Below are 25,223 nucleotides of genomic sequence, written 5' to 3'. Positions count from 1 at the left end.
GGCCCCTGGGGGCCCCTGCAGTGCCCATGCCAATGGCATGGGCACTGCAGGGGCCCCCTAACAGGGCCCCACTAAGATTTTCAGTGTCTGCATAGCAGACACTGAAAATCACGACGGGTGCAACTGCACCCGTCGCACCCTTCCCACTCCGCCGGCTCCATTCGGAGCCGGCATCCTCGTGGAAAGGGGTTTCCCGCTGGGCGGGCGGCCTTCTGGCGGTCGCCCGCCCGCCCAGCGGGAAACTCAGAATAACCGCGGCGGTCTTTTGACCGCGCAGCGGTATTCTGGTGGTTCCCGCTTGGCGGGCGGCTCCTGCCGCCCGCCAAGCTCAGAATGACCCCCTAATACTCCAAGGATGCTCAGAGGAAACTTACAAACTCCAGATAGCAACTTAGAGAAAAAATAACCGTACCTTTAGTTTGCAAAGCCAAGAGGGATGGCCCAGCCTTTTCCAGGCTATGGCTGTAGGACAGTAGCCTCTTTTTAGCATGGTTACCACTACTTTTTGCCTGATGTCAGTGTGTTTTGACTGTGTTCCCTGGGATCCTGCTAACCAGGACCCCAGTGACTGTGCTCTCTCCCTTTAAACTTGGTTGCTTGGACCACACACCCCACATTTGGCATGCAGTTGCCCCTTATAAGTCCCTAGTATATAGTACCCAGGTACCCAGGGCATTGGGGCACGAGGGGTCCCCCAAGGGCTGCAGCATGTATTATGCCAACTATGGGGAGCCCATGCAAAATGTATCTGGAGGTCTGCCATTGCAGCCTGCGTGAAAGGGTGCATGCACCCTTTGAACTACAGGTCACTGCACCAGATCACTGTAAGTCACCCCTATGGTAGGCCCTCCTAGCCCAGAGGGCAGGGTGCAGGTACCTGTGAGTGAGGGCACTCCCTGCATGAGCAGAGGTGCACCACAAACTCCACCTCCATTTTCCTGGACTTTGTGAGTGCGGGGTGCCATTGTCTGCGTGAACTGGACATAGCTCACTACCTATGTCCAGCTACATAATGGTAACTCCGAACCTAGGCATGTTAGGTATCAAACATGTCGGAATCATACCCCAATACTGTTGCCAGTATTGAAAGTATGATTCCATGCACTCTAGGGGCTCCATAGAGGACCCCCAGCATTGCACCTAATAGCCTACTGGGGTTTTCCGGGCAGCACGACCTGCTGCCACCCCTCAGACAGGTTTCTGCCCTCCTGCAGCTTGATCAGCTCAAGCCCAGGAAGGCAGAACAAAGGATTTCCTTTAGAAGAGAGGGGGTAACACCCACTCTCTTTGGAAATAGGTGTTACATGGCCTGGGAGGGGTAGCCTCCCCAAGCCACTAGTATGCTTAGAGGGGCACATTTGGTGACCTCCTTGCATAAACCAGTCTGCACCGGTTCAGGGACCCAGGTGCCCAGACCTCCTCCAGAGGGTCCCTTGATTCTGCCATCTTGAATCCAAGGGGGATAGAGATCTCTGGGAGCATCTGAGTGGCCAGGTCAGGCAGGTGGCTAGGTGACAAATCCCCATTCCAGGGCTATTTAGGGTCTCCCTTTTGGTTGGGTCCTCTGATTCGGCTTGCAAGATTCCATTAGGACTCTTCTGCAATGTCTACTTTGACTGTTGGCCACTGGAACGGCAACTGGATTTCATAGGAACCTACAATCTGCAGCTCGAGTGATGACTTCACCCTGTAACATTGTTTCTCTGGCTCCTTTCAGCTTCTGCAACGTTTCCCTGGCTTTGCATCCTCCGAGAGTGGCAAGTCTTCAGTCTGCATGAGAAGGAAGAAAGAATTTCCCTTGGAGTGAAGGAGTCACTCCCCTGCATCTGCAGACACCAACTGCAATGATGACTTGCTGCGTGGATCTCCTCTCATTCTGAGCTACGTGGATCTGCATCATGGGTGATAGTCAGAGTGGTCCCCTTGGTCCTCTCTACCAGCTTTCCAACTTTGGTGAAGGTAAGCCCTTGACTTCCCACGCAGGTCAGTAACCCTGTGCACCACATCTCTTGCAGCTACCAAGGCTTGTTGGCAGCTCTTCCAAGGGATCTTCAGGCTCCATGTAGCCCCAGCCCCCAGCATTCTTCCCTGTGACGCACAGCTCTCTGAGTGCTTCTCCTGTGGTGTGGGACCCTTCCTCGGGTGTGCTGCATGGTCTCCTCTGCGACTCCTGGGCCCTCTTCCAATGGGTCCTCTGTGGGGGCTGTCACTTCTTCTATGGACTCTCTGCATTGCTGAGGGTCCCGTGGTACTCCTTCCCGAAGGTTGAGTACTCCTGGACCCTGCTGGTCCCCGGCAGCTCCACTTTTCGTCTACCATGACTCTTGCTTTTGCCAAGGCTTGTTGGTGGCTTTTCCACACCACAGACAGACTGCAATCTTTCATCTGACATGGGATGTTGACTGCATCCTCCAAGAACTCTTCACTCTTCACCAAATTCAGGGCTGCATTGCTGACCGTCTTTGTGTTATCGTCCACCAACTCCTGCAATCACAGGCGGGTGGGTAGTGGCTTCTGCCACCACCGGACACTTCTACGAGTTCTGGACTCAGTCCCCTTCTTTTTAAAGGCTTCCTTTTCAGGAATCCACCGCTGGTTTCTTGCAATCTTGTCTTGGTGGTGCATTATTCTTCTATCTTCCTAGTCGCAGGGAGGCACTGTGGTACTTACCTTTTAGGGTTCCTAGTTCCTACAGCTCCCCTCTACAGATTCCACTTACCTGGGTGGGGGTCCTGCATTTGTTTTCCATTTTTGAATGTATGGTTTGGGCTCCTCCTATGGTCATTATTATCTACTGCCATTGCACTGTTTTCTATTGATATTTATGCCTATTTCTGATTTCTAGTGTACATATTTAGTGTGTTTACTTACCTCCTATTGGAGGGTTGCCTCTCTAGTGTTTTTGGTAATTGTGTCACTAAAATAAAGTACCTTTATTTCTGTAACACTGAGGCCCTCATTCCAACCCTGGCGGTTTGAAACCGCCAGGGCGGAGGGCAGCGGAAGCACCGCCAACAGGCTGGCGGTGCTTCCTGGGCTATTCTGACCGTGCCGGTAAAGCCGCGGTCAGAAAAGGGGAACCGGCAGTTTCCCGCCGGTTTTCCCCTGGCCCAGGGAATCCTTGGGGATTCCGACCCCCTTCCCGCCAGCCTGTTTCTGGCGGTTTACACCGCCAGAACCAGGATGGCGGGAACGGGTGTTGTGGGGCCCCTGAGGGCCCCTGCACTGCCCATGCCACTGGCATGGGCAGTGCAGGGGCCCCCTACAGGGACCCACAAAGATTTTCACTGTCTGCTTAGCAGACAGTGAAAATCGCGACGGGTGCCACTGCACCCGTCGCACCCCTGCAACTCCGCCGGCTCCATTCGGAGCCGGCTTCATTGTTGCAGGGGCTTTCCCGCTGGGCCGGCGGGCGCTCTTTTGGAGCCATTCGGCGGTGACCGCATGGTGGGCGGCGACCGCCGCCCGCCGTGGTCAGAATGACCGTCTAAGTGTTTTCTTTCATGTGTGTAAGTGCTGTGTGACTACAGTGGTATTGCATGAGCTTTGCATGTCTCCTAGATAAGCCTTGGCCTTGCCTGCTCATCCACAGCTAGAGAGCCTGGCTTCTAGACATTGCCTACACTATAGGGAATAAGGGACACCTGGACCTGGTATAAGGTGTAAAAGTACCTTAGGTACCCACCACACACCTGGCCAGCTCCCTACAATGACAGGCTAAGACAAGCCCATCTTGGCCTGTTCTTGGCCTGGGCACATGTCCCAGCATGTCCAGTGCTGAAGGAGGTATGCACGCCTAATAAGTGTTAGCAAGGTGGGTAGAGAAGACAGGAAGGGCCTCCAGGTGCCAGGACAGCTAGTAGCAGTAGCTCAAGACTCCCCGCGGGTCCCACACAGCTTCAAGATGTGTCCCTTGCTGCTGGAGGGATGCACACCTAATAAGCGCTAGCAGGCTGGGCAGAAAAAATAGGAAGCGCCTCCAGGCACAAGGACACCTGGTAGCAGTAGTTCAAGGTTTCCAACTGTCCCGACACAGTTTCAAGATGTGCCCTGCACTGCAAGAGGTATGGGCACCTAATAAGTAATAGCATGGCGGGTAGAGAAGACAGGATGCTCCTCCAGGCACAAGAACAGCTGGTATCAGTAGTTCAAGTCTCCCAGACGGTCTCACACAGCTTCAAGATGTGTCAATATAGTCAAAATGTAGGTGAAACAAAAAGTCCAAGTGGAAGTGTGGGCTTGGGAGTCTATTTTAATAGGATCATTTTCTTCAAGGTATACAATGAAGTCTGAAGGTGGAAAGAAACATTTAGAAATATTGTTTTTTCTCATACGCATTGCAGAGGGATCAAATAGGCCATATTTATATCCAGTATCCTTCAATCTTGGTCGCCAGCCTGAAACAAAATGACAAGTTTTCAATGTCTCCTTAGCAAAGTCTTAATGTATGAATACTTGTTGCCCTCTATCAGAAGGAAAATGATTTCACAAGCAGCTTACCAAATGAGGATGAGATGTTCTTGTAGTACCACTTTGAAGATGATCTGTGGGGGTTTTGACTAATGGGGCTTCCAATGATAGGGGATGCGATGAGCCTTATCTGTTTCAAAATGTTTCAGAAACTTGAGCTTTAAGAACTTAAGTATTATCAACGGTTTGAACATTCAACACCCTCTGGAACAATGAATAAACATAAATTATATCACTGGTTTCTATACTCTAGATCCACTAGAGTTTTATGCGTTGGTGAGATTAGGTGGACCAACAAAGTAATGATAGCAATAGCCACGGTCTTGTCACACATTTTAATCTCATTGTCTGATACCTTAATTGAGAGACAAGCAATATATCTTTGAATATGTATCTGAACAAATAGAGTCAGTATTATTGTGTATAGCCTATATGTCTGCGAAAATCTGCAACAGTGAGAGTTCCTGTGAGTATACCACTTTAGACTTAGTTGGAGGCAGAGAAGCTGTTTGTTTACATCGTAATTTGCAGATGAGAGTTTTGCTTCCATATTGTCTTAAATCAATGAATATCAGAGGACAGATAGCTGAAGTAAAGGAAGCAAAGATCCAATATCAATTTCCACAAAACGAACTAATACAATATGAAAAATAAATACCCTCCATTCCACTGTGAGAAGGATAAGTATTCCAAAATAGGTGAGTGAATGAGTAAACAGGGCTTAAAAGTCTTCTCATAGCATGTGATATTAGGGAAAAGTTCTATACACACAAGCAATATTAAGTGACCACCAAGTGTTGCTAATGAGAAAAAAACAGTATTGAGGGTATAGTCAATAATATATAATAGTAGGAACTTTGCAGCTCATAGCACGTCAACAGCAAACTCTGTCAATCTTACAGTTATTCACTTCAAAATACAGTTAAAATGTGTACTTAGTAACAATCTCCTTCTTGAAATAAAGGGAAAGTAAAACTGAGAAAAATCCCATTAAGGAGAGTCTGGAAAAGCGGGAGTCACAGGGACCCTTTCATGTCAGCACCTTGGCCTGCCTCTATCTGAGGAACGGCGTCTTGTGAGGAAGCGATGAGTGTCCAAGACAAAATCCTCAAAACACATCTCCCCTGTGCCAAAAGCAGGCAAAAAAGACACCAAAATCTCCCCTGTAGTTTCAATGTAAGTCTCCCTCACACGAAAAATGCTGACATTCAGTGCATGCGCATCTTTAGTTCGTTGTTCAGAAGGTGAGTGGTAGCGGTTAGAGAGCAGTGGCCATCTTGCTTCACATGTGCAACGGTCTCCCCAAACCTTGAAAGTTTCCATTGATATCATTTATATGTTAAAAAATACCCCTTGTAGAAGGCTTTACAAGTTCCTTTTACCACAGTGCACACTCCATAATTTTTGATCTCTGAACTCTCATGGGGCTTCTATTCTGTTGATCCTCACACAACGTGCTTTTGATTTTTTTTCCCCATGGACTCCATTCCTATGGTGATCACAACATTCAAGGCCTGCCATTGGACCACAGGTCTGTTCAGGAAGCTCTGAGTTCCTATACCTGAGACAATTTCAGTCCTTTCCTCAGAGGGTCTGTGGGGGTACTGAGGTCCTGAAGGTAGTGGCCAGTATCCTGGCAGACCTCATCACCCCAGCCCCCCATCAGAAGGGGAAGGGATGCCAGCAATCAGGTTCACAGTCCATTACTGTGGAGCGTTCCTATGGAGTGGAAGGACTGCAGGACAGACGCTCCTGAACACAACCAAATGAACAGCATTAGCTGGGGAAGAAAAAGCATTGTGGACAACCAGCACCACGCTGAAAAAATGTCAACTAAGACAGCTCTTTAGAGGGTGTTGATCCTGGTTTCCAAAACCCCAAATGACTACTCCCAGAATTCACCTTCTACAGTCCTTTGCTTCTTCATCTTAATTGTAGTAAGCACACTACACAGTTTAAGGAAGGAGAACCTTAGATACATATTTTCCTCAAAAGTAAAATTTCAAATTTCGAGGGACCTAAGTAGAAACAAAAAATAGTATGATTTTCCACCATATTTACCAGAAAGTGAAACACTGCTCCACTGAGGCAAGTCAACTCTTTCTCTACGTGCCACAGTGAACTTTCAATGCAGTTGTGAAGCAGAAAGCATGGTTTTCAACTGGGTGATTGTTGAAAAATGCCCTTTTTTCAGGGTCATGCCTAAACTTTTTGCCTCCTTCCTCCTAATATTTCCGACCTGTTTTTGTTGACTTTAGGACTCTGGGAACTTTAGCACTGCTAATCAGTGCTAAAGTACATATACTCTCTGTGTAAATTGTATTGTTGTTTGGTTTATCCATGGTTGGCATATTTGATTTACTAGTAACTCCCTAGTAAAGTGCACTAGAGGTGCCGAGGGCCTGTAAATCAAATGCTACTAGTGGGCCTGCAGCACTGGTTGTGCCACCCACATGAGTAGCCCTGCAAACATGTCTCAGACCTGCCATGTCTCAGACCTGCCACTGCAGTGTGAGTGTGTGCAGTCTTGCACTGCCAATTCGACTTGGCAAGTGTACACACTTGCCAGGCCTAAATCTTCCCTTTTCATACATGTAAGGCACCCCTAAGGTAGGCCCTAGGTAACACCATGGGCAGGGTGCAGTGTAAGTTAAAGGTAGGACATGTACTGATGTGTGTTACACTGTTGCAAGGCCTAGCTCTCTCATAGGTTAACAAGGGTCTGCCTTTAAATAGTATTAAAGTGCAGATTCTCTTTGAGAGCAGATGGAAATATGGAGTTTGGGGGTCTCTGAACTCACAATTTAAAAATACATATTTTACTGAAGTTGTTTTTTAGATTGTTAGTTTGAAAATGTCACTTTTAGAAAGTAGGCATTTTCTTGCTTAAACCATTCTGCGACTCTGTCTGTTTGTGGTTTCCTTGTCTGGGTCAGTTTGACAGTTGGGCTGTTTGTGAATCCCCTCTAGACAGTGAGACAAAGGGAGCTGGGGTGTCGCCTGCATATCGTGATGAGCCATCTGGGCTAGAGTGGAGGGAGGAGTTGTCACTTACACCTGAATGAACTGTGCCTGTCCTCTCACTATGAAGTATCCAACCCCCTGGTGTGTGTCTGGGGTCTGCCCTGGGCAAGGCAGGACCCTGTAAACAACAGAGACTTTCCTTTGAAGTTTGCCTACTTCAAAGGAAGAAAGGGGTGTAAGTAGTGGACCCAAAACCCCAGACTTTAGATTTATTCAAGATTACTTCTGGAACCAAGAGGAACCTCTGCCAAGGAGAAGAGCTGGAGAGCTGGAGGAGGAGTACTGCTCCTTTGCCTGTGACGGTGCTTTGCATTGTTGGCCTGCAGTAGCTGCTTCTGCCTGAGAGAGGACAAAGACTGACTTTTGTGTGACTTCCCACTGGTGAAGAATCCCCAAGGACTTGAACTGAGCTTCCCTCCTGTCGTTGAAGTCTCAAGGACATCAAATACTTCTCTCTGCCAGGACCTGGACTCTTTGCTGAGACTTCTGCCCTGCCAAATGCTGCTTTAAACTATCTCTGGGCCCTTGAAAGGTGAAGCTGATGGAAAAGGACAGAAATCCACGCACAGACCGCTGTGCGGGGAAACTTTTGACACACCGTCCGCAAAATGGCTGATAAACGATGCGCCACCAGCCTCGTAGCTAAAATTGATGCTCCACCTGCACTGCGGCTGGGAGAGCGATGCATCGCGGCTGGAGAAATGACGCACAATACCCACTAACGGCTGCTTATATCAACACAAGCCCCACGCAGTGGGGTTTCCTGACACCGTCCGACCAGATTTTAACGCAACATCATTGGGTGTGAACAATCAATGCAAAGTCTGCCCGGACCCGAGGTGCACGTCTGGGAATCGACGCATCACTCTCTTGTGGGAGAGAAGAAACAACGCATGCCGACCGGACTGGAGAAGGAACAACACACGGCCTCACTTGCAAGTGAAAAATGTATGCATCGCTGGTCTTTTCCAAAGCACACCCGTCTGTGCGGCTTTATTTTTTACGCTAACCAGGTACTTTGTGTAACAGCAGCATTCTCACTGTTTTCTAAGGATTAGGGCTCTTATTCTTTTTTAAATTCATATCTGGACTTGTGTATGTTGGTTTTTGTCATTTTGGTCTTGTTTGATCTAGATAAATATTAACTTTTTTTCTAAACTGATGTGGTGTCCATTTTGTAGTGCTTTCACTGTTTTACTGTGTGTGTTAATACAAAAACTTTACACATTGCTTCTGAAGTTAAGCCTGCCTGCTCGTGCCAAGCTACCAAGGGGGTGAGCGGGGGTTAACTGAGGGTGATTCTCCTCTACCCTGACTACACTGAGGGTCCTTGCTGGGACAGGGGGTAACCTGACTGCCAACCAAAGACCCAATTTCTAACAGTGATGTACTATTTTATTGAAAAGAGCTACAGGCCCTGTTGTATTGTTCCCGTTACTCTACCAGGGAAGTGCAATTTACGTACCGAGTGGTTTGCGGATTGGAATGCAATTTGTGATGTGGCCTATGTACTAATAAATTGCATTCCAAAATGTTCATTTACAGAGGGCCTCAAAATGACCTCCCTAATAAATATTAATTGGCCAGGTTTCAGATTATGTACCACTATGATTAGCTGCAAATAATGGTACCGAGACTTGCAAGGAGCCGCAGACGTTCTTCCCTGCATTTGAAAATCTTTTTTTAAACATCGTATCCATTAAAGGAACCATGCTGCTTTTAAAAGCAAAAAAAACATTCCTGTTTCGGAAAACATCAGTCATCTGAAAAAGGAGTGGGTGCCCTTTCAGACCTCCTTCTATTTGTGATTAGGAAACAATAGAAAATGCCCTTTTATGAATGAGAAATGTTTTCCGACTCGGTTATGATCACAGAAGGGTTTTGAACATCGGGCCATCCTGTCTTCACAACTTCATAGAGGAATCAGATAAAAGGTTATCACTAGAGTTTGCTAAATAAAACTGTTGTAGCCATGACTCATGTAGTCAACTGATTCCCAAATTACACACTTAATTGATAAGATGATAAAGTTCCAGTTAAGAGATAGCTGTCAAATGTTAGACAACCGGATATTTCAATGCACCTATGAGTTCATCTCTCTCTGTCTTCCTCTTTCTCTTGCTGTCGCTCTTCCTTTACGTCTTCCTCTTTCATTAACTCCCCCCCTTTTCACCGCCAAACCTACAATAAATGAAATGCATACAGTTTTAAAACTATCTCTCTACAATTGTGGTAGTACTGCTTAAATGTGATTCGTAGATCAGCACCATTAATGTTTCCAAAGATTAAGCGCTATTTGCCTTCTTTTCAGTCACACACACAACACTAAAGCGAGCCAACTGGTTTAGGACCGATGTAAGCACTACACAGTAGTATGATTCTTTCTTTGACTTTAGGTATTAGGAGCAGTTCAGTACAGCTCATTACATATGGATGTGTTATGTGTAGTATTTCTCGGCGATCACATCACCAAGGTCCCATCACTGCTGGTGAAATGCTTAGAAATCACAGTGTGCCACATGAAAATAGATTATGCCTTCTAAGACTGCTGGCAGGCTAATGCGCCCATGAGTATAAAGTACTAACTGACTGATGGAGTGAGAACATTACTCCCCCAGGATTAGGCCACACTCTTTCTGTGGCATTTCTTTTTTAGTTTTGGCCTAGAGAAAGCTTTGGCTATGTCACTATCCTCATATTTTACAAAAATATCATCATGAAAATACATACATATATACATTAAGAGGCTTTTGGTTAGGCTTTTAGTAAGCCCTGTATATCCTTTGGTCTGTTAAAGTGTCAATAACATTTTCCTTCCATGCACCAAAGCTTACAGGGTGTAGATATGGGTCAGCCCACTTCATCTATTGCACTGTGAGTAATGGCATTTTGGGTGAAAAGGAGTGGACATGCGTACCAGGGCAGAAGTGCTTGGGCTGCTAGGCCACTCATTTATTGTATATTTTTATGTTTGCAAATTGTGTTTGCATAGTGCACATTTGCACAAATAAATAAATGAATTAATTTTCTCTCCACAACACCAGCACAGTCACAGGGGACACATTTAGAAAGGTCACAACCCCACTCCACTATTTAGCAACGTACTTGGGTGCCAGGCACTGTTTACATGAGGTACTACTTCTACCGTCTATTGTGCGATCTCCCAGTTGCACTCCCTCCAGAAAGCCTCGCTGCATATTAACTCACAGCCCATTCTTCTCAAAGCAAGGTAACCTCCATCCAAACAAAATACCGAATGATCAAGTCACTCCTACCACTCCTCTTCGACTCGTCCTCTCTACTGGTGCTTAAATTCGTCCTACCTAGTGGTCTTTACTCCAGTAAAACTACCATGATCCATCCGTGGCCCGTATGAAGATTTCACAGCCCTGTGAGCATGGCTTCCTCAGCCTGGCAAAACTGCTTTGAGGCCCTCCCCCTCGTGACAAGGGGGAGAATCCCCGATAGCCTCAAACCTCTCAGACCTATATGCTTCTGTTTTAAGTCCTGAAGTGCCCAGACCCGAGTGTCAACCAGTAACACCTCATCAGAGTGAGCGGTGGGGCCAGCAGTCTCTCTGACCCCATACCACTCAGTTAAGAATTAGGGAAGGCAGCAGACCCAATTCTCCTGGGACTTCCGAGACTTCCTTCCCAGAGAGCCCCAGTGAAGGTAGGTTTTACGTTTTTTGATATTTTGTGCGTGCATGCTAGTATGTAGATATGCATATTTTTCAGTGAGTGTTGTGAAAGGGTCTGTGCGTGCACGTGTGAAGGCATGGCAGTGAGTCAGTGTGTATGTGTACTCCCCTTCCCTGCTAAAATTACCAACACCACTGCCATGACCCTTCGCCAGCCTCAGGCCCAGCCAGGAACCCTCTGGTGTGCACATCACTGCCCTACTTGGACCTGCCATCAGAAACCATGGAGCAGAGGCAAAAGTAAGCTAAGTAAAATCAAACACTACAAAAGTCCACTGTGGATTTCACCGCTAGCTTGCTGGTGGTGAAATCCACCACAACAACCCTGGCGGTCCAAGACCGCCAGGGTTGTAATGAGGGCCATAGACATTACATGAAGTTATAACCAATATTGTAAATTTACAATAGGCAATGCACACACCTTTTTTCTATTTCCATTTTTAACTCCATTTTTTACTTTTTTACTCTTTCCATTTTTAACTCCATTGCATCAACCTACCATTCTATCATTGCTTGACATTTTTTAACAGACTTGCTAACGGACACCTCTGTTCCTATCTATATTCTAGGAGTTATTTTTAAATACCATTATCCAACGTAAAGGTATAGTACCCACTCTCCTTTGGATAATGTTCACATATTGTGTCATTGTCAACATGGTACTCTTTTAATTTCTCACCTGTGAAATTAATCATTGGCTTGACATTTTTCATAAATGACAGTACAATTCCTCATCCCCATTGATCCCATGAGGGATCTTGGTTTTTAATTGGATGATATACCATGACTCTAAACGTCTCAGCTTTTGAACTCTAGCCCCTCCTCTCTCTTGTTTTTTTATTGTTGCAATTCCAAAATACCTCATATGTAACCAATTGGCTTTCTCATGATTTTTCAAATGTTTGGTCATGGCATAATTCATATCATCATTTTGTACCACCCTAATATGTTCAAGAATTTGCTTCTTTAAAGGGCAGATAGTGCTCCCTACATACCTAAGACCACAAAGCCATGCTATAATATAAGCTACAAATGTTGTTTCACATGTGATCCTATCTGTAATGGGAATTTCTTTTCCCTGAAAATCTATGATCTTCTTCTTATTGCAACCAATCTTAGATGCTTTGCATTTGTTGCAGCAAAAGAAACCTTTATTTCCATCTGCTAACCAATTCTGTACCGCTGGTGATTCAAAATTACTTTTCACTAACATATCCTGTAATGACGGTACTTTCCTATATGTTACAATTGGTCGAGCTCCAATCTGTGAACCAATGTCTCCATCCTTTTTAATCATATGCCAATTTCTATTTAATATATTCAGTATTTATTGATTCTCTTTACTATAGTCCAATATTAATCTTATCTTACCAGTTTCCACCTTATTGGTATCTTTACTCCTATTGACCAGCGTCTGTGCTCGTGTTTCAATCTGGCTTTATTCTCACCTTGTTTCACATCCCTCACTTTGCATCCTCTTGCTAAAAATCTCTGCTCTGTACCTTTAAATCTACTATCCATGTCTTTTTCATTTGAACAATTTCTCCTAATCCTAATAAATTCTCCTTATGGAATACTTCTGATGAACGATTTTGGGTGAAAGCTTGATCCATGTAGGATACTGTTAGTCGCAGAGGGTTTACAATGTAATGTTGTTTGTAGCACATTGTTCTCTATATAAACCATCACATCTAAAAAATCTATAGGGACTTTGCTTATTTCATAGGTAAACTGAAGTCCCACATCATTCATGTTTAATTTCATAAAGTATTCCTTAAACAGCATCTCTGTACCATTCCAAATTAAAAACAGATCATGTATATAGCGTAGCCAAACCACTACTTTTTCCATGTAGATCTCATTTTCCTGTCCCCAAGCTATGTGATTTTCCCAGCAATCCATTGTTAGGTTTGCATAACTTGGAGAAAATGAAACTCCCATGGCACTACCACAGATCTGTTTATAAATCTGATGATTGAATATAAATACATTATTTGTCAAACATAATTCTGTCATCTCTGAGTGTTTCAATAAATGGATACTTCTCTGCTGTAAGAAATATTTTACTGCTCTCATACCTAATTCATGTGAGATTGACGTATATAAAGAAACCACATCTATGGTGATCAACATATAATCAGACTGCCAAGCCACATCTCCAGTAGTCTAAGAAAGTCTCCTGAATCCTTTATGTATGAGTGCAAACCTTTTACCATAGGCGTCAAGAAGTGATCCACATATTGGGACAACTTTTCATACAAGGATCAACAACTTTAAATAATTGGTCATCCCGGAGGTTTGTTAAGAGTCTTATGAATCTGTGGTAAAAAGTATAGAGTAGGCATAATCGGATTTTCATTTGTCATAAATTTTCTTTCATCCAAATTAATGACACCGTCTGTGTACCATTTTTCCAATCTTGAATTTAAATCCTGTACCAACTAATTTATAGGATTTTTATTTAGCTTCCGATAATTAGACTCTATATTCAATTGATTATATGCTTGAGCAACATAATGATCTTTTCCCCAAAATACTACATTTCCTCCTTTGTCAGCTGGTTTTATTACTGTAGTTAAATTTTCCATCAAATTCTTAAGTGCATCTTGTTGAGCTTTCGTCAAATTTTCCTTGTTTGTATTCACTTGGGACTGTATTTTCTCCAAATCAATAACCACCAAATCATGAAATACATCAATTATGTTCCCTGGTGTCAAAAATTGACAAAATTTCGATTTGGTTTTGAAATCAGTACAATCATTTTGTTCTACGTCTATTCCTAACATAGATAATATTTGTGTTTCTGACATTTGATCATCCTTCAAATCATGAATCAAATCCTGCACCGTTTTTATATCAGATTTTTATTCTATTATCACCTCAGAGTCACGGATCCTCTGAGCCTCTTTTTGCACTCTATTAGAATATACTTTGGAAACATATTTATCCAATTTTAACTTACATACAAATTTGTATATATCAATTCTGGTTTGTACAAAGTCCTGATGTTTTTCCGGGCAGAAGCTAAGGCCTTTCTGTAAAACACTTTCTTCCACTTTAGTTAATTGATAATTTGACAGATTACAATCAAATTATCAGTGTTATCTGGGTCCACATTAATATCTATTGTTTCTTCCGACTGCGTAGCATGTAGCCCTTTCCTTTTTCTGGCCCCGCGTCTTGTTTTGCTAATACCTTTGTTCTTACTCAACCTCGGCCTCTGCCTCTGTTTCTTGGTGTTGCCTGATCCTGATATACTAACTTCATCTCGTCTAAAAAAGTAGTTTTTCTTGTAGTGGTGCTTGTTCCTTTTCCTTCTCTAAGATCTGTCTCTGAGCCACTAGTTTCCGTAGCTTGGATTTGTTCAAAGTCAATTTTCCCAGTATGAAATTGTTGTTTCAAAATATCAAATCTTTTGGCAAAATTTAAAATACGTCCTGTCTCATAATCTTGGGCATCTCTTATAAATTTGCTCTTTTTTCATTCTTCCACTTGTTTCTCATATTTATCTAAAATTGAATGAATGATTTTTTTTTTACATTTTTCTTTTTCATCTTCTTCACCCAATGACCGAATTTTAATTTCCATATCTTTTCTATTTTCTCTTAACTTTTCAATGTCTTTTTTGGCATACTTGATAATAATCTCCATCATGTGTTTAGAACATTCCATACTTTTAGCTCCCCATTCTTCCAACATTTCAGAACACATGTCTGGATGATTGGGAAGAGTAAAAATTCTCAACCCCCTTGGTACTCTCCCTACTTGTATATATTTTTGTAAAATATATGAAAAATGTCAAGCCAATGATTAATTTCACAGGTGAGAAATTAAAAGAGTACCATGTTGACAATGATACAATATGTGAACAGTATCCAAAGGAGAGCGGGTACTATACCTTTACTTTGGATAATGGTATTTAAAAATAACTCCTAGAATATAGATAGAAACAGAGGTGTCCGTTTGCAAGTCTGTTAAAAAATGTCAAACAATGATATAATGGTAGGTTGATGTAACAGAGTTAAAAATGGAAAGAGTAAAAAACATTTAAAATGGAGTTAAAAATAGAAATAGAAAAAAGGCGTGTGCATTGCCTAGTGTAAAATTACAATATTGGATATAACTTCATGTAATGACTATATGTGACAAAGTATTTTTGTTAAATGTCATAGTTGTTTTATATGGTGTTTATGGGTTTATTTGTTTTTGTAAATCACAAATGTTAAGGTATTTATTGTATATAGTAATGTAAAGGACTACATATGCCATAATGCCACATAAAGGCATAATAGGGAAGAAAGTATATATAGTCATGAATGGATCACTCAATTACCGTAATCAAGACCTTGGTGGTTGAAACGCGTTGATATTGGAGTTTTCAGTTGCAGAGTAAAAGGAGTAATTCAAGAAATCCTGTGAGTGCCGCGTTTTTTGACCCTGTGTCAAATTTGTGTGGAAATATGTGTATAATAAACATTACTCTGGCTGCAACATCGCCAGAGTAGTAATTGTTAGATGGGACTTTCCCTAGGAAAGTAACTTCTTGTTTTTTTACAAACTTTCTGCATAACATTTTCCAAACAAAATTTCATCCATTTTGGCTTTTTCATGGGAAATTTCATGATGATCCTTAAGCAAGAAGCACAGAAGCAAGAGGGAGCTCTAGAGTGATGGAATCCACAACTTAGTCATTATTGTTCAGTAACTTATTAATTGTTATTGAGAACAACAACACAAATTTGAAAAGCAACAGCTCCTTTCAATATTTTACTATACTACACATTGCATTTTTTTAGGCCAGAGATTCGTTCTCATGGCACCCATGGCAAGGCTTTCTATGGGGTTCAGCAAACTGACTATGTAATAGTAAACCTGGTTGAATTCACGCTTTTCACTTATTCAATCAATTTAATCATGGCTTGTGTTATGGTATATGCCCTTGCCACAGTCCTGAAGAGGCCAGAACTATAAAGCTTGAATCTACTGCTCACACCAGGCGGGCGCAACATAAAGATTCTTGAATCAAAACAGGATATTATTGACCACAGGCTCTTGCTCAAGTTGTGGAGAGACATTTTGGTGTTATCTTCTCTAACGAACGGGCCATTCATTTGGCTTGACTTTTCTTAGGCTCTCTACCTGGATATGGGTCTTTTCATTCCCAAATAGTTGGATAGGCCCTCTTTTTTCTCCAATTTGTACCTTTGCAAGGATTATACTTTGTGAAACATACATATGTTGGTGCCCATGGTAAAATATATATGTCTCTCTACTGAACTATACAAAATATCTGAGAATATGTTCCATATGCAAAACTGTAAAATGTATGTATTGGTGTGTTTAAAGAAGCTATTGCTTTTCAAATTTATTTTGCTCTTCCCAATAACAATTAATATGCTTCTGAATGATAATGACTGAGTTGTGGAATCTATCCCGCTAGAACCCCCTTCTTTCTTCTGTCTGTGACATAGCCTAGGCTCTAAAGGGTTATAAAGTCTCACCCCTTTACGTGTAACGATCCTCTAGCAATGGCCAAAAAAAGGCCATCTCCCAAAATGCTGATATTCCATTTTTGATTCCCATTGGAAAGTTTGCTGTCCGATATAGAAATTAGTCAGAAAGTATGCCTTGTGGTATTTGTTGCAAATTTGTTCAGTATTTTTCAAGAAATTTGCATTTAAAGAGATACTCAGGTTGGGCATGAAGGGGATAGCCACCGGGAAAAAAATTGTGATGTCTGTACCTTTAGTGTCGAGATATGCTTTAATTGGTCAATAAAAAGGGGATATAGTCAATCATGATCAACTGGCCAGAACATGAACAATATGTTGTGGCAGCTATTACAGGGCCCAGAGGCATTGTTCCTGTGCCCTTAATATGTGTAGAAAACATATATGGGGGCAAGGTGAGCACAACCTGACTTCCATGCATGCAATTGTCTGGCCACAACATGTGCAATATGTTGAGGCAGCCATTACAGGATTCCATGATATGGTCTCCAACGAAAGGCATGGTAGTGAAAACCTGCCGCACAACTCCAGCACAGGGCACATTGGTGCACAGAGTGGGAGAAATGGGAGAAGACTCTCCTTCATGTCACAGAAGAGATAGAGCTACTCCCCCACTACCAGAAGCACAGAATCTACTAATCCACTGAGCTATCTCACATAGTCCACAGAGTGACAACAGAGTGGGACACAATAGTTAAGAGGGTGCTCCGGCATACATAGTTCTCGAGGTTACTTCAGCTCAAATGGGTAAAGCGATTTTGGGATATTGAACAGGCCATGTCCCTAGCAAAGTGGAAGGAGGGAGGATGCCTTACATTGGGAGACCTATAGCCAGCTGATTCATTCATCACTTTTGAGGCTAACATCTGCTGGGGGGAATTCTTACAATTTGCTAAAATTAGAAACATGGCCAAAGAAATATTAACAGATTTCCCATGGATGGCCACAGACTCTGCCTCCTTGGAAGAACTCCTAGAGGGTGGAGAAGAGTGGCAATTGATATGTAGAATATACAAAGCTCTCAAGGGAGACCTAGTGAAAACCCCACTGCGGGTGAGGCTGAAATGGAAAGAGTAATTAGAGGAACCACTTTCAGACACAGAGTGGGGAAGGACTTGTGCAGTAGTTCAAATAATAAACATTAACCTGAGGTTCAAGCTGATTCATTTTAACGTCCTACATCATGCGTTCCGGACGCCCCTGAGATTGCACAAATATTCCCCCAGAGGTCTTGTCTGCCTCAAGTGTGGGAATGGCTCTGCCACCATCCTGCACTTGATGTGGAACTGCAGGCTGGTGCAAACTTACAGGCAGTGTTGGACCTGGCCCTCTGTACATAGTCACCCCCAAACATTTTGCATTTTACTCTCAATTTTTGCTGATCTTTTTTTGCTGGGCTTAGGACTGTGTGTACTTTACCACTGCTAATCCTAAAGTGGTTGTGCTCTTTCCCCAAAACATGGTTTAATTGGCTTATACCTAATTGGCATACCTAATTTACCTGTAACTCCCTTGTAGAGTGGTATACCATATACCCGGGACCTGTAAGTATAATACTACCAGTGAGCTTGCAGCACTCATTTTGCCACCCACTAAAGTAGCACCTAAAATATGTCTCAGGCCAGCCACTGCAGCCTGAGTGCATTTTAAACTGCATGTCAACATGGCATCAAAACTTCCTTACTAAGCCTTAAATTCCCCTTTTATTACATATAACTCATCCCAAAGGTAGGCCCTAGGTAGCTCATAGGACAGGTTGGATTTGGACTTTTAAGCTTTAGGTGTCCTGGCAGTGAAAAACTCCTAAATTTGTTTTTCACTACAGCGAGGCCTTTTCATACCTTAGGATGACATTGAGAGTCCTTATTACATTATGTCATTTTCAAATGGGAGCTGGTGGCTATATCATGGTTGGCATCTTTAGAATTGTAGTGAAGAGCCCTATTTAATGGTAAAGTCGGTTTCTAATCACAGTTAAAAAAAAGCACTTTTAGAAAGTTGAAATTTTTCTCCCTCTAATCCTTTTGTGCCTATCGCCCAGCCTGAGTCACATGACTGGGTGCAACTAAGAGACTTTGTGAATTCCTCTCAGGTAGTCTCACAATAGAGGGTTTAGGTATGCCTGAATGGTCCATCTGCTGACAGGATGGGGGATGGAGCTGAGCACAGCCTTACTTACATCTGAATAGCCTGTGCTCTTCCTACACAAAATAGACTAAAGAACTCACATTGTTACTATAGGCAGCTTGGAGCCAGGGCAGGGGAGGTAGGAAATGCCATGCACTTCAAAGCCACTGCCTAGAAGTTTCTCCCACCTTTCCAAACCAGGGCACCAGGGTATAAAAGTGGGGCCTGAGACACCAACTTTTCAATACACTTCTGGACCTGTGGATACTCTGCCAGTAAGAATGACTGCTGTGCTGCTGAAAGGACTGCCACTCTACTCGACTGCTACTCTGAAGGAACTACTGCCCTGTGGTGCTGACATTCTGCCCTCTTGCCTGAGGAAGGAGAACTGGGCCTGCATCTCCCCCCTTGAGGCCAGGACCCTAGAGTGACTTTAAGGGCTAGTCTGTTGGCCTCCTGATCTGAGCCTCAGGTACATAAAAGGCTTCTCAAAATCCTTCGTCAGCCCCTGGACCCAGCTGAAGTGAGTTCTTGACCCCAAGTGGTGCTCCTCAGGTTCTGAACCCTTAGTGTGGCTCAGAGAGCAGAAACCAAGCTTTTGGACTCTTTGCAACTTTGAAAGGGCCAATTCACAGTGGGACCTTGTACTTGCACTGCAAATCAGTGCAAAGTTCCGCAAGCCCGACTCTTCGCACTGCAGCATCGACTACTTGCAGGGATCACCAACACAAAGCTCCAGCAATGCCCATCCACAATGCCTGACCAGCTCTGTGTGCTATGCCAGGGACCGCCCACGGTGCTCTCACTGCTCCTTGCAGCCCCGTCCAACATGAGCGGGAGTCTTGGTATAGACTTTCAGAAGATAAACTTCAGCTGGCCTAACCTATTAACTGTATCAGACCACTGTTGGCTTGAAAGTGTGATTGTGACCAAGTCCAGCTTGACTAGACATTGCTGGTTGGCTCTTTATACTTTTTGGCACTATTTTACACTTTATTCTTTAAAAATCATAACTCTGTTTCCACTGATTGGATTTCTGTCATTTTGGTGTCAAATTATTTTATAAAATGTACTCTATTTTTCTAAATTCCTTTCAAGTTTTTTTTTGTTGTGTTTTCACTTTATTACTGTTTGCTTTACACATTGCCTCAAGGTTAAGCCTGATAAGCTTGACAGCTGTGTAGCAAGCTACGAGAGGGTTGAGCACAGGTTAATTTAGTGAGGGATGAGAGGGATGGTGTTTGCTGCTTGACAAGGGCTCACACCCCAGTCAACCAGCAACCCAATTTTTAACAGGAAGAAATTGTGATGATTCTTAAATGAAAGACCCACATATAGCTGTTATTAGATGTGAAGAAATGTATGAGGACTCATACCGAAACCTAAAAAGTGTATTATGCCACTCAAATCAGCTTCTCTGGGATTGGTCTTGGAAAAGAGTTGAATAGCAATTCATTTGGTGTCGCCGAGGGCACCCATGCGGTACACTTTGAGGAAAGACATGATTGAATGGGCACTGGCCGAAGAGCAGTGCTTGAGGGAGTTCCAGACCGATGACATGGCATTGGATAACACTGAAAGGAAAGGGGGTGGATTTAAAATTTGCTAAACACAGACTTGGACTCAATGAGTAGCGAAGATCCTGAGACCCTGATAGCCCCCTCTAAATTCTGACTTGTGCAACGAGGTCATCACTTGATCATACCTATGGGTGAAATGTCAGGCGGGGGAGGCAGTACAAGGACAAGTGGGCATAAACTGACTGTCCTCAGTCTGGGTTTGGGTACTTGCTGTCCATGACCGAAAGTAAGCCTCAATGCTCACCCTCTCGTAGTTGGAGGTTTGGAAACCTGAATTTTGCTGCCATTATAAGTGTTTCAACTTGCAGGTGAATCTCATGAATATCCTCTGTACTCCCACAATCAGTCTAAGTCTGTCCAGCTGTCCAACTGTCTTTCTTCCCTCCCGGCTTTCTCCATTGGTTGTGATTTTTTATGGGTAGGAAGGCGGGGGGAATGAAGGTAGGAGGTAAAGGTATTAGCTTGCTAGGTTGATGATGGAACAACATGTACTTTTAACAACTGTATATCTGTGATCATTTATGCCCATCTGACATGGCTTATGTATTGTGTTTGCTGTAATTTAAAATGGTACTAAAAAGATATATATACAAATGGTCACAAAAAAGAAAACATATGAAGGGTCATGACAGATTTTAGCAGCAGCATACATTATTTGCTGCTGGTACCATACTAATTTCTATGAATTATGGTGTTTTCTATTATGATTTTACCTTGTGAAAAAATGTTGATCATCCCCTGGGATTTGATGCACCATGTTTGAAAGAAAACAAATTTCACTCATGATTTTTTCATAGCAGTTATGGAAGGTACTTCAGATTCTCAAATGAAACCACAATTTCTATGAGTTCCCAATTATCTTTTTCATCCATGTCATTAAAAGACTTTGACATGCAGATGAAATATGTACTTCCAACACCAGCAGCAGTCTTGTCAATTACCTCCAGAGTGAGCAACTACAACTTTACTAGACTTCTAATGAACAACTAGAGGGGCTCAACATTTTGTATTCAAGTGAAGCACTTCTGAACATCATGTTTTTAGAACAGGAGCTGTTCAATTAAAAGCCTTTCCTGGGGTGCAGGCTAAAGTAAATGAGCAAATTGAGATGTTAATACAGGTACATAACCTACTGGTTAAAAATGTGAGAGAAGATATTGGTTTTTAATATTTGAGGCATAATATATTTTTTAATTTACTAAAAATAGGTAAAGCGAGAGCAGTCTTCAAAAGTGCACAATCTCATTTCCACATCTGTTTACTCATCCTAATACTTTTTCAGTTGCTTATCAGCTTCCTAATGTTACAATAATATACATTTTGCTAACCAAATGTGTGCAGCGGAGACTGGGCCCCTGCACTTGTATGCCAAGTGGCCAACCCCCATGGCACCCGGCCAGAGTCAGTGTACTGTAAGGGTTGGCCCCCTGCTGAAGAATAGGTACAGAGTCTAGCCTCATATGACCATCCCCCATCGTGCACAGCCAGAGACTGTATGCAGCGCCAGTTGGGTGCCATCAGAGAGGTGGGTACAGCCAACCCCCACTGCACATAGCCTGAGGCCATGAGCCTCGGGGGTTTGGAACTTGCTGAGGGTGTGGGTGCTGGTTCAATTAAGAATATGATTAAAAACATAAATTCACTGAAAACCCCCAAAGGCTAATGTGACATTATAGTTAGGTGTTGAAATGATTCAAGAACTAAAATTAAAAAAACAAAAAATGAAATACCCCAATTTTAGTATAATCAGTTATCTATAGCTTGTACCCTCATCATGCAACATCACTAATGTTAAATTACATAACTGATGACATCACTCATTACATCTAAAGAACAATATTGTTCAAATTGCTAAGAAGTACTTCAGTTCGCAAGATAATATGTGAGGTCACAAACAGTGCAGCAGTGCATGGTGGAGGTGCAGGTTACATTTTCATCCTTAATCTTTAGCCCTTATAGGCAATTTATAAAAGTGATAAATTGTTATATACATCAGACTATATTGGTGGCATGATATATGGTGTTGTTTGGTTGGCCAAAACATGTGATGCCAAGAGACATCAATTTAGCTGTAGCTTCTAATGATTTTTCTCAAGGTATTGACTGTGCATCAAATCATATGGTAAAATGTAATGACTACAAAATGTGCATGAAAGAAACCTATGCATTTTGTAAATGTGCTTACATTTAGGAAGAATGATTATTTGTACAACTCTGAATTTGTGGTTACTATTAATATAATCTGATTCAAAGGCCATTTTGCAAGATGTGCTCTTTCCTGCATGCTGGTTTGCAATTGGAAGACAAAAATGTAAAGAAATTCAATTGACAGTAACTAATATTTTACCATTCTGTGTTCCCACAAAACACAGAGGCACTCATTACAACCCTGGCAGATGGGGAAGAAGTGGCGGTAATACCGCCAACAGGCCGGCGGAAAACAAATGGAAGTATGACCATGGCGGTTACCGCCATGGTCATCCGCCACTTCTCCACTCCGACCGCCAGGGTGGTGACGACCGCTGGGCTGAAGACTTTAGTCTCCGGCCCAGCGGGCGTCACCAGACCGCCGGCCGTATCACGACCCAGCATACCGCCATGGATTTCGGGTGATTTGGAACCGCCATGAAATCCATGGAAGTAGGCACTATCAGTGCTAGGGAATTCCTTCCCTGGCACTGATAGGGGTCACCCCCACACCCCACTCCCTTCCCCCACCTGCAAGTCCTCCCCTCACCCCCCCACCACCCTGCCACCCCCAAAGGTGGCAGGACCCCCCTCCCCACCCCTACCCCCAACATGCACAGACACCCCCCTCCCCACCCCTACCCCAACATGCACAGACACACACCCCAACACGCACACGTACACTGCAACAACACATACCCCCACACATACAAACAGACATGCACACTGACCGACCCGCACACATTTCCCATACACACAACACATCCCCCGCATGCATACACGCACTCACACATCCCCTCTACATACTCACACGCACACCCCCATGCATGCACATAACACCCCCCCTCCCCTAACGGACGATCAACTTACCTTGTCTGTTAATCCTCTGGGAGGGGACGAGATCCATGGGGGCTGCTCCACCGCCAGCTCCCCGTCACCAGAACACGGCCACACCGAATCATGGGACGTGATTCGGTGGGCGGTGTTCTGATGACGGGGCGGTGGAGGTGGAGCAACCTCCACTTCCCCACCGACCGCCAGTATGGCTGCTAGCAGTCATAATACACCGCACGGGAAACCGCCTGCACTTGTGGTCTTCAGCACGGCTGTTCCTCTGCGGTCTTTGAAAAAGACCGCTGAGGTCGTAATGAGGGCCAGAATGGTAAAATCTCCCATTTAAAACGTATGTGAGACTGGGTCTATTGCCGGTGACAGGAAAGGCCTCAAAGTACAAGAAGAAAACATCAACAGTTTGCCTTTAAATTCACTTGTTCCTGCGACGTAGGTAGCTGTGGCATTTGGATTCAGGCTCGGCTAGCACACAGGAAACCTACCAAACTCAGACATTTCTTAAAACTAGACACCCATGGGAATCCAGGGTGATGTGACGTGTGTAGGCTTTCTTATTCAGGATGCTCTGCAAATATCAAGCATTGGCCAAAATCAAACATATTCCTTGGATTCCTCTGAAGGAAAGTTTCAGTATCTGTGGGAATCCTCAAAATTTCTACCACCCACTGTTATACTTCACCAATAAAAACAGTACCCCATTGATAACCCATAGAGAAAGCACATACATATCTTCCAGAATAATTTTAGTTGGGAAAAGAGTGAGAAGGATAAATGATATAACCTTTTCATTGACAGGCATTGTGATACTTACAATACAGATATGGCAGTTTCACTGATGGTGACTTCATTAAATTTCCCTTTTTATTTAGGGTGTGCTGCTTTACTCTCTTGACTTTGGGCTCATATTATCAAGGAAGGTAGACCCTCACAGTATGGATGGTGTATCCTCCTATCTTGTACAAGAGAACATCCTTTTAATGTTGTCTGGTATTTGATGTGTACACACGTGTCATAAGTGTGAAGAATTTACAGGTGGACTTAGAGGAGTGGTTAATTCCTCTTTGTAGGCATTGCCTCCCCTACGCCTGACCACTGGTGGCGCCCGCAATATGACGCATGCCTACCTCATTGGAAAATATACACTTCCCTCCTTTAATACAAGGAAGACAGGCACTCACTGTAGCGAGGTGAACTAAAATCTTTATTCCTCCTAATGAGGGAGAAGAGCGATGTGTTTCAGCATAGAATGTATTTGTCAACCTGCTCGTCACCATATTGCCCCATTATTTATACCTAAACGTGATTGAACATAAACAAGACAATTTAAAATCCAACCTTGTTTTTACATATATCAACCGCATCATTGCAGTGCTGGCTCAGATATTAAAAAATAATAGAGCAGTCAGGCTACTTTCGATTTAATGAATACCTTCAAGATTCTTCTATCGTAAATACGCCCAAACTGCTCATAACAAGGTAAATAGGTATAAAAAAAACTCATTTGCATATAACGTGCATTCAACAAACTTAAGGTGAGAAGGAGACATAAATTATTAATATTAATAGTTGTGCAAAAGTCTGCATTGCACTTCTGGGCCCCAATATATGTATGGTTGACTCCAATGTTAGATATTACATTACCTCATACAATCATATTTTTGCATCTTCATAGATTATACAAAACATGAAACATCACATGCATACTGGATTGAATTCTCATCCTTCTCAATACACAATTGTATATAGTTGCCAACTTTCACATTAATCCCTTTT

This window comes from Pleurodeles waltl, chromosome 10 (genome assembly GCF_031143425.1).
Source record: "Pleurodeles waltl isolate 20211129_DDA chromosome 10, aPleWal1.hap1.20221129, whole genome shotgun sequence".
Lineage (NCBI taxonomy): Eukaryota > Metazoa > Chordata > Amphibia > Caudata > Salamandridae > Pleurodeles > Pleurodeles waltl.
This window is presented reverse-complemented; position numbering follows the sequence as displayed.